This window comes from Lynx canadensis, chromosome D3 (assembly GCF_007474595.2).
Source record: "Lynx canadensis isolate LIC74 chromosome D3, mLynCan4.pri.v2, whole genome shotgun sequence".
NCBI lineage: Eukaryota > Metazoa > Chordata > Mammalia > Carnivora > Felidae > Lynx > Lynx canadensis.
The window spans coordinates 3,549,959-3,564,283 of NC_044314.2; positions in this window are offsets into that span (position 1 = coordinate 3,549,959).

The window sequence follows — 14,325 nt, forward strand, 5'->3', positions numbered from 1 at the left end:
CGCCCACACAGCCGACCTGGCCCCTCATGAACATCTATTGAAACTGATTGATCTGATGCCCCGCATCTGCCAAGCTGTCACTCAAGCCGGGGGGGATTTGGACGGAGACAAGGCGAGCATCGTAAAAACGACTCTGTGATCTAGTTTATGAAGCCTGCCTTGAACTCCTAGGTACGGTGAGGGCAGAAAACCTTGTTTCCCTCGCACAAATGGGAAAATGCACTATATAAGGAACGGTGAATATTTTCCCTTGATTTGTGCCTGAAACATAAGAGTGGGGGGAAAATATCCCAGCTGTCTACTGCATTGTGTGAACATATACATGCATTTAAATTACTTATATCATTACTTACAGATGTAATTGTGAAATATGTTCTTTTTGCATTCAAAATGAGGGACGGAACAGATGGCGGGCGCTCAGTTTAAAGCAATATGTCCATTAAAATAACCCGTACTGTTGGTGTTTAGTGTAACAATAGCAGGGAGTTCATTATCACGGGATCCTGCGGCAACTGCCCGCCCGGGAAGGGGCGGCAGGAAACGCTCAGCCACCCAGGTGACGCCGGGGCCAGGCCGGGGCCGCTTGCCCACAGCTGCGTGGCCACCAGCAGCGGCTTTCCGAGTCGAACTCGGCTTGTTTGGCTTCGTATTTTGCTTCCAAACAGGAAAGTCAATAAACAGCTGACATTTACCAATGCCTTGCTTCTGGGTTATTTTTTTCCCCACTCTCCAGATGTGCTGAAATGTGTGGCTCCAGATGCATCACCTCCAACAGGATAATCCTACCCCCGCCAGGAGTCATTGTCTCGCCTAATGAGCCTGGGTCAGGCGGATGGGCTAACGGCACATCAGAGAGCCAATCTCTCTTCTTCGAGACCCACCGAGAAGCAAGGTATCTGGCTGAACGGCCGGAGGAGTTTCCCAACTTAGCGGGGACTCGACAGACCTCTCGCCCGGACAAAGGCTGCTGGCCTTCTCGCGAGCACCGCTCGCCATGCGAGTAGTCTATTAAAGAAAGGAAAATGAACACCCTCCCTCTGAACCCCCAATGATTTCCGTTTTGACAACAGTGCCTGTGGCTAATATCCTCTGGAAAACCGTTCATAAATAGGGCAGAGAAATACTAAATTTTCTCTGGGTGCCCAGACTAGGAAAGAAAGTGGGAAAATCTTACTGTGTGGCCTTCGATAAATCCAATCACACACGGAGTCGATCTCTCCGTTGTTACAATGGGAAATAATGGCTACCGAGCCTCCCTCCCTTGACAGGCAGTGATCAAGTGAGTCTCCTGGGCGTGGCGGAGTTGTAAACTTCCCGCGGGCAGCACGTGGGGAGGCTGAGGTCAGGGGGTTCCCGGTGGAGGGGAGCAGGGCACGGTCTGAGGACGCGCCGCGCAGAGCTCAGCGTTAAGCCCGGGAGGGTGGCGGCATGGCCGGCAGTGACAGCCGCCGACCGGTGGAAGGTGAGCGGCAAAGGCAGACAAACTTCCCTCCCCGGGGGCCGGGGGAGGAGGGCTGACGAGCCGGTTTCGGAGTGAATAAGGAGGTAGAAAGGACACAGGAACATTTGGGCAGAGGGAGAAGGCTGGGGAGAAGCAGTTACGTTCTAAGATCTTATTACACCAGAGGACCGGGAAGGTGGAAAAAAGCTTCCTCCCTTTGCAGGGAGAGGAGGGATTTGCACCTGATTTTATCTGATTCAAGTGTCCATGTGCTTTCCACCTATGTCCTCATTTCCTCTTTGCTGCCACCGGAAAAGATGGGAGGGAGAGAGAAAATGGGGTCAGCTTCTGGGAGGACAGAGGGCAGTCCGCAGATCCTTTTGAAGGTCAACTAGGGACCAAAGAGGTAGATGGTCAGCTGGCGGGAGTTTATGGCATTTGGAGGGGTCAGTAACTGTGCTTTAGCGCCATCATTCGTAAAGGACATTCGTGGACAGACACCTGGACCCACTGTAGACCTACGGATTCAGAACTCTTGGAGACGGAGCCTGGCTGTTCCACTCTCTAGAAAGCTCCTTAGGCAATTCTATTGTGTGGGTGGGGCAGAGGAGGCGGGTCTGAGGATAGGAACAAGGATACGTGCCCCCAAGAGGTCCCCCGCGGCCCGTCCTAGAGACTCCTCACCTGGGAGACCGTCAGCTGCCCAGAGCACAGCGTGGCACTCAGCCCAGCCCTGCTCAGTCCACCTGCCCAGCCTCCAGGCGGCCACCCCCTCCCCAGCCACTCTCCTGTTCTAGACCCTTTGCTGGTCCGGAAGCTTGTTGTGCCTTGTCACAGGCGTATGTGTTTGCTAATTTGCTAACCCTCCCTTTCTAGAGTTTCCTCCCATCCCTTGCCTCCCTGCTGAGCTGTTACTCATCCCCCAAGGTCATCTCCATGTCGATCTTCTTTGCCTCTACTCCGGACATGGCCACCCCAGTGGCCACAGCCACATCAATCGTCTCCTCCCTCGCTGTGGCGGTAAAGCCGTATTTAACATCTCCTGTGCACCACAATCCCTGCAGTTCGGCTACTAATGCCGAAGCCCGAGTGTGGCCCCTTGCAGAGCCGAGGCACGAGGTCCGTGTTTCCTAGGCATCGGGGTGAGGCCGATGCAGGGGTGCGAGGAGAAGGTGCTGCGAACACGGCAGCGTTCGCCACAGAGCAGAGCCTCCCTTGTGCCCGGCGATGGGTCTAAGCCCCTCGGTGGTGCTCTGAGCCCGACACTGAGGTCTCCCTCTCCGGCCGCGGGGGCCCTGCCAGCACAGTGCCCGACACATAGTAGGGGCTGGGAAAAGTTGGGTGGATTAAAAAAAAAAAAAAACAAAAGTGAGACGGGCACAGATGGTCTGGTGTTAAGTACCAGAGGCAAAGGGGAAATAAAAGAAATAAGCTGGTAACACCTGCCAAGATAAATAAATGAAAGAAAGTCACCTGGGGCCGTAAAAGGCAAGGAAGCAGCGAGACAGGGATCAGAGACATGGGAGGAAATAGAAGCCGTGGGCTCAAAACTCAGAATCAAACAAAAGCAGCGTGGCTCTATGGACGAGGACGTGGTCGGAAAATAGCAGGGCGAGGTTCAAGGAAGCTTGACTCTGAAAGAAATTATTGTCTCTGAAGGCCTCAAAAGAGCAAAGCAAAGACTGGGCATAACTGAAAATGCAAAAGCGGTAACATTTACTGGCAGGTGTTGGGGGCCGAATTGCGTCCCTCGAAACGCATATGTTGCGGCTCTAACTCTCCGGACCTCAGAAGGGAACTGTATCCGGAGACGGGGTCTTGAGAGATAATTAAATTAAAATGAGGACGCTGGGGTGTCCTTGTTCGTAGAGGAGAGTGGGACTCAGGCCCATGCGGAGGGCTGGCCGTGTGAGGACGGCCAGCTGTGTGCCGGGGAGAGAGGCCTCGGGAGGGACGACCTTCACCGTGGACTTCCGGCTTCCAGAACCAGGAGCGGATAAATACGTTTCTGTGGTTCCGGTGGCCCAGGCCTGTGGTGCTTTCCAGAAGGTCCGCAGGGAGGAGGAGGAGGATGGGCCCACAGGAATGGGAGGTTGGCCTCAGGGGAAGGGCACCGCGGGAGGGCACCTGAGGGAGGCCCGAGGAAGACCCTCCCTCTCCCATGGCCGGTGTGTGCAGCCCCTCTCCCTGCACGCGGGTGCCAGTCCCGAGCAGAGGTTCCCAACACTCACCAGTCAACAGGCAGCCCCACGGCGGCCCCATGGGGACAGTGGACAGAGACGAGGGATCACCTACCTGTCCAGCTCGGGAGGCAGCGTGGCTGATGTCTGGTTGCATTTTGAGGGCTGAGTGGGAATTTGAGAGAACGGGCGGGCATTCCAGGTCAAGGGAGCAGAGTGAACAAATCCAGAGCGGGGAGAGCCCGGGACCCCTGGGCAACCAAAGGGTCCCGCGTATCTGGGCCATTAGGGACCAGAGACCCACAGGACAGCGTGCTGTCTGTGCAAGGCACTGAGACACATTGTCACCGAAATAGTGACCGGGGACCCTGCCTCATGGGGCTTCTGTTCCAGCAAGGAGTCCTTGCCTCCAGGGGGTGGGTGGGCTCCTGAGTTCCCACCTTACCTCGTGGGTCCCTGGACGCTCTGCCTAGTTCCCTGTGGCTCATGCGTGCATTATCCTCAACCAGAACGCACTTCTGTCTGCATGACGAACCCTTACCCAACACTCTAAGGGCCCGGCCGGCTCGGTCGTTACCTGCTTTGTAAAGCCACCTCCCGAACCCTCCACAGAACGAGTTCTTCCAATCTGTGCCCCACGGAACAGGACAGCTTGATTAAAACGTTTGTCATGCTGGGCTCTGCCTGCTGGCGTGCACGGCGGCCTTCTCCACTCGCTCTGTGGCCTCAGTAATCCTGGGCTCAGCAGGTGTTTGCAGAGAGACTGAGGGCATCAGCACGTGGACAAAGGACGCAGGAGGGGCACACAGGTAGCTGGGAATAAGGGGGAGCCGGAGACGGAGGCCGTGTGACAATGTGTGTCCACATCAGCCCCCCACCCTGCTTACCGGAAGAAAGGTTTGCAGCCCGGGGTGGCTCGTGCCCCGCTCGCCGTGGTCAAGCTTATGCAGCCGGCTGTGGACCAGCCCCTGGGCTCCCCGCTCCCAAACATTTTCTTCCGCGCGTCCAGGCTGCAGGTGGAGAGGGGCAGCCGACGGCGATGAGGGGTCGGGGAGAAGGAGGAAGGTGGCCAGCAGCACTGGCTGGGCTCTTGCACCAGAGGGAGGCTGAGACACCCAGGGTGGCAGGGCCCCTTCTCTGTGTACACAACGGCAAAGCTGAAACTCATTTCTCAGAAGCCGGAAGACTTGGCAGAGCCGTTTGGAAGACGCGAAAGTCCTGGCTCAAAAAACCAAGAAATATAAAATCGGAATGCGATCAGCGGCACAGTGAAGGGGCCCGTCTCGCGTTCCAGAGGTCAGGGAAGCAGGACTCGTGACAAAGGATGGAAGAAAAAAAATCACCGACCGGAACAGAAAAAATTAACGCGTCACAAGGACGGAGCACGTGTGCGGTATTCTACGCGAAGTTAAAACAGAACAGTTTGTGATACGAATGGAACGGCAATGCCGTGCCCACGGGGGGGGGGATAACGTCACGGAAAACCTCAAGAGTACTCAGATAAGAGGGGCGCCTGGACGGCTCCATCAGATAAGCATCCGACTCTTGATTTCGGCTCAGGTCGTGGGGTCCCAGGGTGGTGGGATCGAGCGCCGTGTCAGGCTGGAGGTGCAGCCTGCTTGGGATTCTCTCACTCTCTCCCTCCCTCTTTCTCTCTCTCCCTCTCTGTCTGCCCCTCCCCCACTCATGCTCTCACTCTCTCTCTCTCTCTCTCTCTCAAAATAAATGATGAATACACTTAAAAAAATTAAACATAAAATGGCCTTTCAGTCTGAATGTCGTCTACCATGTTTAAACATTTTTTTAAAGCGTCCTCTTAATGTCTTGCAATATTCTGTCTCGTGGGGATGTTCGTTGATTCGGTCAACAAATAGTCAACATCGCTTGGGCTCCAGAGCTACCCACCTACCCCGGAGCTAGAGCGGGGAACAAGAAAGGGCAGAGGGACCGAGAGAGGAGAACACGAACAATTTTAAGCAGATGTGTGGTAGCATGACGGGTGTAATCATCCCTGGGTTGTTACCTGTCTAGCTTCTCTGGCATTTCTGACGTTGTAACCAGCCATCGGGGCCCTGCCGGGCAGAGGGCACAGCCCGAGCCTGGACCAGAATTCAGACGCAGGTGGACGAGGCCCCTTGGGGTGGTGTTGTTGGACGACGTCAGGGTTGAGGGAGAGGGAGGAGTACTTTTCTGGTCCCATTTGCGGGAACAGGGTAGATGGCCCTGGGAAGGGCAGGCCCTCTGCCCGGCCCCACGAACTTGACCCTGACTCCCAACAGGAGTCAAAAGAGAAAGCTGCTTTGGGGAGGGCATCCTGGGACAGGTGCCCCTCGGGGTCAGAGCTGCAAGCTCGTGGGAGACGGTGTGCTTGGCCAGACAGCAGCCTTCTCGCAGGGACGCCGCGTCCGCGGGGGAGGCCCGCAGTGGCACGCAGCCTTCCAGACGCCTCTTGAGCGCAGGAGAAAGCGAAGGCTTTCTGGTCTCCATGGTAACTGTAACTGTGGCTCTTCCCCGGTTTCGTGCAGGTTTTCTGGGGTCTGGAAGGAATAATTGCTGCGGAAGGTGCTTTGCACGGGGCTGGAGCCCAACATGTATGTATGTTGTGTGTCAGCAGGTACAGGACAGGGTTACTTCTGCTGGGGCGGCCGAGCCGTAAGGGACGTGGGGACACCTGAGGGGTGGGATTGCTGGCTCCAGAGGTAAGAGCCGCTTCCGGATCCTGACCACGTCCCGCCAACATGAGGCCAGCCGTGTTGCAGCAACTTGTGTCCAGAAGGCTGCCTCCCCAGGAAAGCAGGAGAGGGCCCGTGCCCACACCCCCATTGGCACTGCGGACGTGCAGAGTTTTATCTTGACCAATACGATGACTTTAAACGACATGGTGTTTTAATTCTCCCAAAGGGCGAGTTTTTTACTTCCTGATAAATTCCCATTTTCTTCCTCAGGAAATGTTTATGTTCAGTAAAAAGAAAAAAGAAATGGTTGTGTTTCCCCTATGGATCGCTGTCTGTATATGAAGGATATTAACTCTTTAGCTTCGTGCGTGTTGCCCATCTTTTCTTTATGCGACGCGTGCGTCTGGTTTGGGCTATGATTTTTGACATACAAAATAACCTTCACAGGGTCACACTTATCAGCCACTTTGTGTGTGTGTGTCCCTGAATTGTGTGGCAGAAAGTCCTTCCCTAGCCTGGAACCAGTTAAATAGCTAACGTATTTTTTCTTATATTTTTACGGTCTTCTTTTTTACTTTCATCCTGGATTTTTCAGGAATTTTTTGGAGCATGGTCTATAGGGAGGAGAAGACGCAACTTTTTTTGTTTCCCCTGAATTGCTAATTTCTCAATGCTGCTTGTTGGATAACACCCGTTTTCTCTTCTTTTAGAACCCGTCCTTTATCATAGCTTAGATCCTCATTTAAATATCTCAAATTCAGTATTTTTATCTGTTTACAAAAAAAAAAAATGTTTCCACTGTGATGTTAATTTCTGATGTATGGAGTGCTTCAACTGATGGGCACATCTACGATTTTCCTTCCAGCTGCACTTTTGGGTTATTTTACAGAAGTTCCAAAAATAATCCTGGTCATATCATTTTATTTAATCCCCAAATATCTTTGAAAAGTAGATTTTATAATTTCTCTTTTACAGCTGAAGAAATTTAAGGTCGGGAACCTAAGGAAGCATGCCAGCGCTGCTGGTAAAAGCCGGCGGGCCGATTTGGTAGACCAGAACTTCCGCAAGGTCCTCCTTGCCGGGAGATACCAATCCCCAGCCTCACACAGAGGTGTTCCTGGGCTTTGAAGATCCCCTTTGCCCATTAATCCTCAAATTCTTCCTCTGAAGGTACTTTTGTTGTTAAGGATTAATGGAAGAGGCGATCCGAAGAGAACAGAGGAGCTGGAAAGGAGAGGAGGAGTTCCCGCGAGCCCTTCTCTTCGTCTTCCCAGGGTCCGTACGTGGTCCACTCAGCTCGCTGCTCCAGAAGGCAGTTCTCTGGCATCACAGACTTCCAAGCATACCACTCTTCGATGGCACACAGCTCTCCCTCCTTTTCCTTTTCAACACCCCGGGGCCAACAAGTGCTTGTTATGAATCAAAACAGCTTCTGTTGGCCCGGGCATAATGTGCTAGGATTGTTTATCAACGATGGGAGAGCAAAGGCTTTGCAGGACGTTTCAAGAGTGACTGCCAAAACCGCGGTAGCAGGTGAAATCGTGAGTTCATTTGTCACCTGAAACTTCAATGGGGGCGTCTAACTTAGGGGCAGGGCTCTGTGTATCCTGAATATTATTTCCCTGTAGGAAACCAAAAAATGGAGCCCTCACTCGTTTCTACAGTTTCACAATTTGAGTCATTTGCCATTTTCGAAGAAAAACACAGTTTCAACTGGGTTGGAAGAAAACACAGCTCACGCTGGAATCAAGACAAGAACTGAATTCCCTCTCCCTAAATTAGGTGATTCTGTACTAACAGCTCAATCTTCCCAAAGAAACACGAGTTAAGTTTTTGTCAGAAAGGTAAACTCTTGTGTAGGAAGTTCATGGCTAAGACTGAAATTTAATTTATGATTATTTCTTTTCAGATTTCTAATCCTGCGTGGCTAGAACAATACAAACAGAAAAGCGCATCTATGTGAATATTCTTCCATGAAATGCTTTTGTTCTCGAAACTGTGAAAGAAATCCCCGTCTCTTGAGAATTTGATTTTGCAGGTTCTTACAGAGACTGCTATCATTCGTTCATGCTGCAAACTCTCACAGCCCCCACTCTCGTTCCTTGTTCCACAAAATACAGGTGCCACGTAAGCCGACGGGATTTTTTTTCTTCCTTTCAAGGTGGAGCTATTTTATTCCCAGGTAACCACATACACTTTAAGTATCTAACGGAAATAAACGGTGCATTTCCTCTCCAACCTTAAAATGCCTTCAATTAAAAAACATTTCCAGAGAGAGAGGAAAATTGCTAATGCTGAGCTGTATGTGGTAATTGTATTCATTTTGAAATGTGATAGATATTAGGTATTGTGGCAGATTGTGAGGTAATATTCATCTCTCTTGTAAAACATATATTCCCGGGAGGTATAGCGAAAGTATTAGATGTTTCGGCCAGAATAAAGTGTATTCCATTTCCAGGAGGTTTTTGTGATCAGGGCTTTTGTGCAGACCTGACTAGCCCAGGAACCCTCTCCAGTCTTTGTGAACCACTCAGGTGGTAGTTCTGGGGAGGTGAGTCAACCTCCCTCTCCGTGGCTGCACAAAGACACAGCTCTCTGCGATCGGGCAGCTGGGGGTGTCCCCATAGCCCTGAATTAGGTACTCAATCCCTCCCCCCACCACCAAAACACAACATTTTCAGAAGTTCCCCTAATTGCCTGATGGAATATCGAAGCGTGATTGCTGACACGGGGCGTGTTGTGCTACGAAACACGTCTCTTGCTTTTCTAGAAAAAATAGACAAATCTCAGTTCATTCCCCACTGCTAAATTTTGGCATGAACGGTCACTCTTTTTAAGTGACATCCAGGGAGAAGGAGGTCGTTGCCACGTTTCCAAGGAGAATCCGGGGTTAGCTTCATGGCTCAGTGCATCTCAGAACGAATGTCCCTCATCGCGCTCGCCCGGTCCCCAGGTCACTGCGGTCCTGGAAGAGAGGACGGAGTGCAAAGCCAAGCGGCCATCTGCGTTCTGAGGGAGGACAGCATGCCGCTGTCACCCTCCTGGGTGGGTCCCCAGGCTCATCCCAGAGGTGCTGGCACAGCCTCGTGGTGGCCCCGGACCCTGGGTGAACTGTCCGTGCCCTGGGGTGCCCAAGCCAGACCTGCGCCCACATCAATCGCGGGGTCATTCTGAGAAGGCAAAAAGCACTTGCGGCCGTGCCACGGCTCCACTGTGCGTGCAAACACTCATTTCTAACCAGGGCAGGAAGGTCCTGGGCAAGCAACGGCTCCCGGGGGCTCCTCTGCCCCAAGCACGCAAGGAGAGAAGAGTCAGCGGAGGCCGGGTGCTCAGAGCCCAGGCCCTGACTGGCCCCGGTCCACAAGGTGCCGTGGCCCCCTTTCCCTGTCTTGAGAAATGGAACCAATCCAAGGACACATTTGGAATCGAGCTCATGATGACGTTGTGGCCAGCCTGGCTCCAGCGTCCCACCGGCTTGCACCTGCGGGCATAGCCAGGGTCGTACGTGGGACGGGAAGCCCCCTTGCTCTGGCAACAGAGCTCAGCCGTGGATCGTGACCCTGGGGACCAAGCGTTGCTCCTCCCTTGCGGCCGAAATCACGGGCATGCCACCGCCTGAGAAAGAACGTGTTCTCCGCTGGGAAATATATGCTCAGCTGTCGTCTCTGGATCACCGAGGCTTACCTCTTGCGATAGGCCCTTAAAAAACCACACATCTTGTTCTCCATCCTGGACGCTTCTTATAGGGTAAGCTCTGCCATCTAACCCACGAGCGGGACCTCTGGGCTTTACAACTAGAACGTATTTTAAATCTGTCCACGCGCTCACTGCACCCCAGTACCCATGCCCCCCATTTTCCTCGGGACTAGAACTGGAGAATTGCAGTGAGCTACGCTAAGACTGCCTTTCCCGACCTGCCTTTGGCCAGCCACGGTTACTCGGACGGAAGTAAACGTAGTATACGCACGTCGCGCAGCGCCCTTAAGGGAAGGAAGCGTACCTTCCTCCTTTCTCTTTATTCTTTGCTTCTAACTGGGATGCAGAGCTCATGGACGGGGCCCGAGTAGCCACCTGAGACAGTGAGGTAAGCCCCGGGAGGCACCGGCGCTGCCCTGCTGCCTGGAATTCTGGGGGGGAAACAAATCTCCTTCAAGCCGTTGCTTCCACTGGGGGCTCTGGGTCACCCCGCGCTGAGCCGAACCGTAACTAGGGCGATCACTGTTTTATTCACCACCAACATGTGCTGGTGTTACCTCTTGTTTGATCACTTTACAAATTAGATGGTGTTACTCCCCTGGTCGAAACCCTGTCACGGCTCCCCATTGTGCTTGGAATCAAGTCCAGACTCCTTACGGTGGTACCGCAGGCCAGGGGAAACTCAGATCCTACCACCAAGCAGCTGACGTGTCAGACCCCCCCGGCAGCTGCCTTTCGCCTCGTCCTCCAGGAAGTGCGGGTCATTCTAGCCTCAGGGCCTTTGCACTCGCTGTCCTCTCTTCCCGGCATACTGTCTTTCCACCCCTTCACGTGGCTAGTTCTACTCACCCTTCACACCTTGACTTAAATACCCCCATCCCGAGAGAGTCTATTTTCACGGGCGGGTAGACCCAGCTTTCAGTGCGCCCTGCACCTCGCCTGGTGTCATAGAGTCCCTGTCATCACGACTCCTATTCGCACTTCTGCAGCCTTCGTGCCATGACTGGTGGGAAGAACGGGCAGGATGAGCAGGTTTGGGGCTGCCCACCCCCATGGGGCTGGCTTCCCTGGGCCTTGTATTAAAGCTTCAGCCCCGATCCACCAGAAATGAATGGAAGCTTCTGCCGCTCGATCCGCACGGTGATGCTCCGTGAGCCAAGGCTCTGGTGCTGGAGGGAGAGGATGCTTCTGGGAAGTTCAGCCCAGGAAAGCCTGGAAGAAGAAGAGAGGAGACGTGACACAAGGAGGTGAGGAGGCAGAAGAGAAAGAAAGCATCGTGACCCCCGGCTGAACAGAGGTAGCCATCACCGCCGGTGAATTCGGGGAGGTGGAACCCGCACACAGACAGGCAGCCAGCAGCCCCCACAAGGCTCACAGCATCCGAGCGATGGGCTGGAGGGCTGTCTGTCCCCCGGTGAAGGTTTCCTCCTCGGTACAACAGGCACCTGGGGCTGGACGATTCCTCGTTGCCGGGACACGATCCCAGGCCTTCCTGAGATGCTCTGTGGCATCCCTGGTCTCTACCCAAGAGGCGCCCGGGCCACCTCCCTCCCACCAATTTGCGACAACAGTGAATGCGTCCACATATTGTCAGTCGGTCCCTGGGGGGGCAAAACTGCCCCCAGCAGAGGCCCACTTGCCCTTGTGCAAACTGAAGAGGGGTTTCTGGGTGAACGGCTTACTTCTGGGGGGGGGGCGGATTTCCCCAGTGAAGGGGGGCTCGGCTTCGTCCGGAAGGGAATCCAAGTGAGGCCACGGTAACATGAACTCGGGAAAAGCTGAGAGGTTGAGGCTGACGTGCCGGCCGGGGAAGCGGACTCCAAGGCCCCTGACACTCTGCTCAGGTGGGTGCCTTGTTCTAGACTGGTTTTGTTCCAGGCCCGTTAGGTAGGGGGTCCGTCACACCCCACCTCTCCAGAGGCCCCGCTCCTCCCACTGAGTCTCTCCAGCCTCACCCCTCCCTCCTCTCTGTGATCTGTCTGGCCTGGAAGGCACCTGAGCCTGTGGTCCTTGGAACAAAGCTTTAGTAGCTGCTGGGTGAGGACGAGAATGACCCCGACAGGCTGAGCGAGTCCTAGACTCTCTAACCCACCCGCAATGTTTGCGGCAGGAACTACGCGACTCTTCTCGTCTGCACGGCTCGGCATAACGTCACCGTGAGAGTGCCTGGCCCAGAGCTCAGATGCAGCCAAGATGACGGAACCCAGGAGACCCCACAGAATGCCCAGGGGGTCTGTGCGAACACCTGCCCTGATGGGAGGGCACCCGGGCCGCCTTCTCCCGGGGAACTGCCCCCCTCTGTGGGGTCAAGCCCCAGCACGTCAGGCTCCAACCCCCCACCCCGACCCCCTCGCTCATTATGCCCCGAGTTCGGCTTTGACAACACGCCTCTTCCCCTCTTTTTCTCCCAGCCTTTCCACGCACGGCCTCCCTCCCTCGCTCCCCAGAAGGCCAAGCTGCACCGAGCCCTCACCGGTCCTCATTCCAGCGTCCCTCACCCTGTGGTCTTCCCCACCCGGCCCCCCAGATCCCTGCTCCTGCGGGCAGTCAGTCAGTGGTGTTCATCCCCAGCCCTAGGCTCCCGCTACAGTGCTCTGTGCCAGACTCGTTCTCCCTGACAGGCCATCAGGTCTGCCACTATCCAGAGAACAGCCTGACCGCCGGGTCTCCGAGAAAACTGAGCAAGCCAGCCCCGGATCCCTCGGCGGCCTGCCTGCCACGCCTGTGTCCTAGCTCTGGGAGGAGGAGCCCCCTTCCCCCCACTGAGGCTAGCCCCCCACGGTGTTGGACACCATCCTCTTCCTCTCTTAGATGCTTTTCCAATACACTCAATGCTTTTCCTTTCTACTGCCTGCTCTCTGAAAGCCTGGGAGCCTGAGGACAGCTAGCCATTCCTTAGAACCCTCCCTGCAGCCTCACCATCGAAGACCCAGCTCCGTCCCACTCCTTCCCATCACGAGGCAAGCGACTTGGAAGTCAGCCCTTTGCTGCTATTTCTTTTCGAAACTAACACTGTGTATTTATTGCTGACCTTTTTCTCAATGGGAAAACAATACACGTCCATGTGAGACCATTCGGAAACTGTAGCAAAGCATGTAGAAGGAAATAAAAATCACACGCAATCCCACAACTTGGAGGGAGTGACTAATTTTGATTCATCCGTGCACTTTTTAAGGGTAAAATCTGGAGGACACTTTTGCATCCTGTTGTTTCTACTTGATGCTGAATTTTGAACCTACTCCCATGTCAAAAACATGATTCCTAAGTGACTTCTCAGTGTCTGAGTTCAGGTATACGCCAAGAGGCACTTGGCCGTATCCTCCACTGCCGTGCATTCCGGGCCATTTAGATTTCTGTAGTTCTATGTACTAATACGATGAGCTTCAGGGACCACTAGCCCTTAAGTACATTCTGATTACTTATGTGAGATCAATGACAATTAAAAACACGGCACCAGGGGCACCCGGGCGGCTCAGTCAGTTGAGCATCCGACTTCGGCTCAGGTCACGATCTCGCGGTTTGGGAGCTCGAGCCCCGCGTCGGGCTCTGTGCCGACGGCTCAAGAGCCCGGAGCCTGCTTCGGATTCTGTGTCTCCTCTCTCTCTCTGCCCCTGCCCTGCTCACCCTCACTCTCTGTCTCTCAATAATGAATAAACGTTAAAAAACAAATTTTAAGTGTTTATCTTTTCCTCATGTGCTCATTAAAAAACAAAACAAAACAAAATTAAAAAAAAAAAAACCCAAACACAAAAAACGAAACCAAACAAAAACAAAACAAAAAGTCCCAAAACTCTGTATGCCTTAGGAGTAGTCACTCTTTTCTCGTTCATTTGTCAGGAGTACCTTTGCCATTTTTGTCGCTTCCTTTTCCATTTCTTATCTATGCAGTGATTTTTACAAGTTTGGACGGGATCAAACCCGTGCATATTCTTCCTTTCTTGTTACCTTTGCCTTTCCCCCACTCGTTTTCCTGCCCCCTGCACTCAGTCTTCTCCCCGAACGTGTGGCTAGAACCGCTCTGCAAACCCAACGGCAACCAGCAGCCCCAGCTGCCCGGAACAAAAGGCTCTCGGTGGCCGTTTGCTGTTGCCTGCTTGCTCAGGGAGCCGCCCTCGCCTTTTCTTCCTCCCGCATCTGAGATCCGCATCCGTTCACCGTCTTCACAGACATGCGTTAGGTTCTCAGCCACTCGGAGGGGAGGGCGCAGAGATTCCGCGTGGACTCCTGCCCCTTGCAAAGCAGGACACTTGCCACAAGGATGGACCCACAAGGACCCGTCGTTGCCGGACCGTCTTTCTCCGCCCATGCCTCTTGGCGCCCTCCGGGCTGTGAC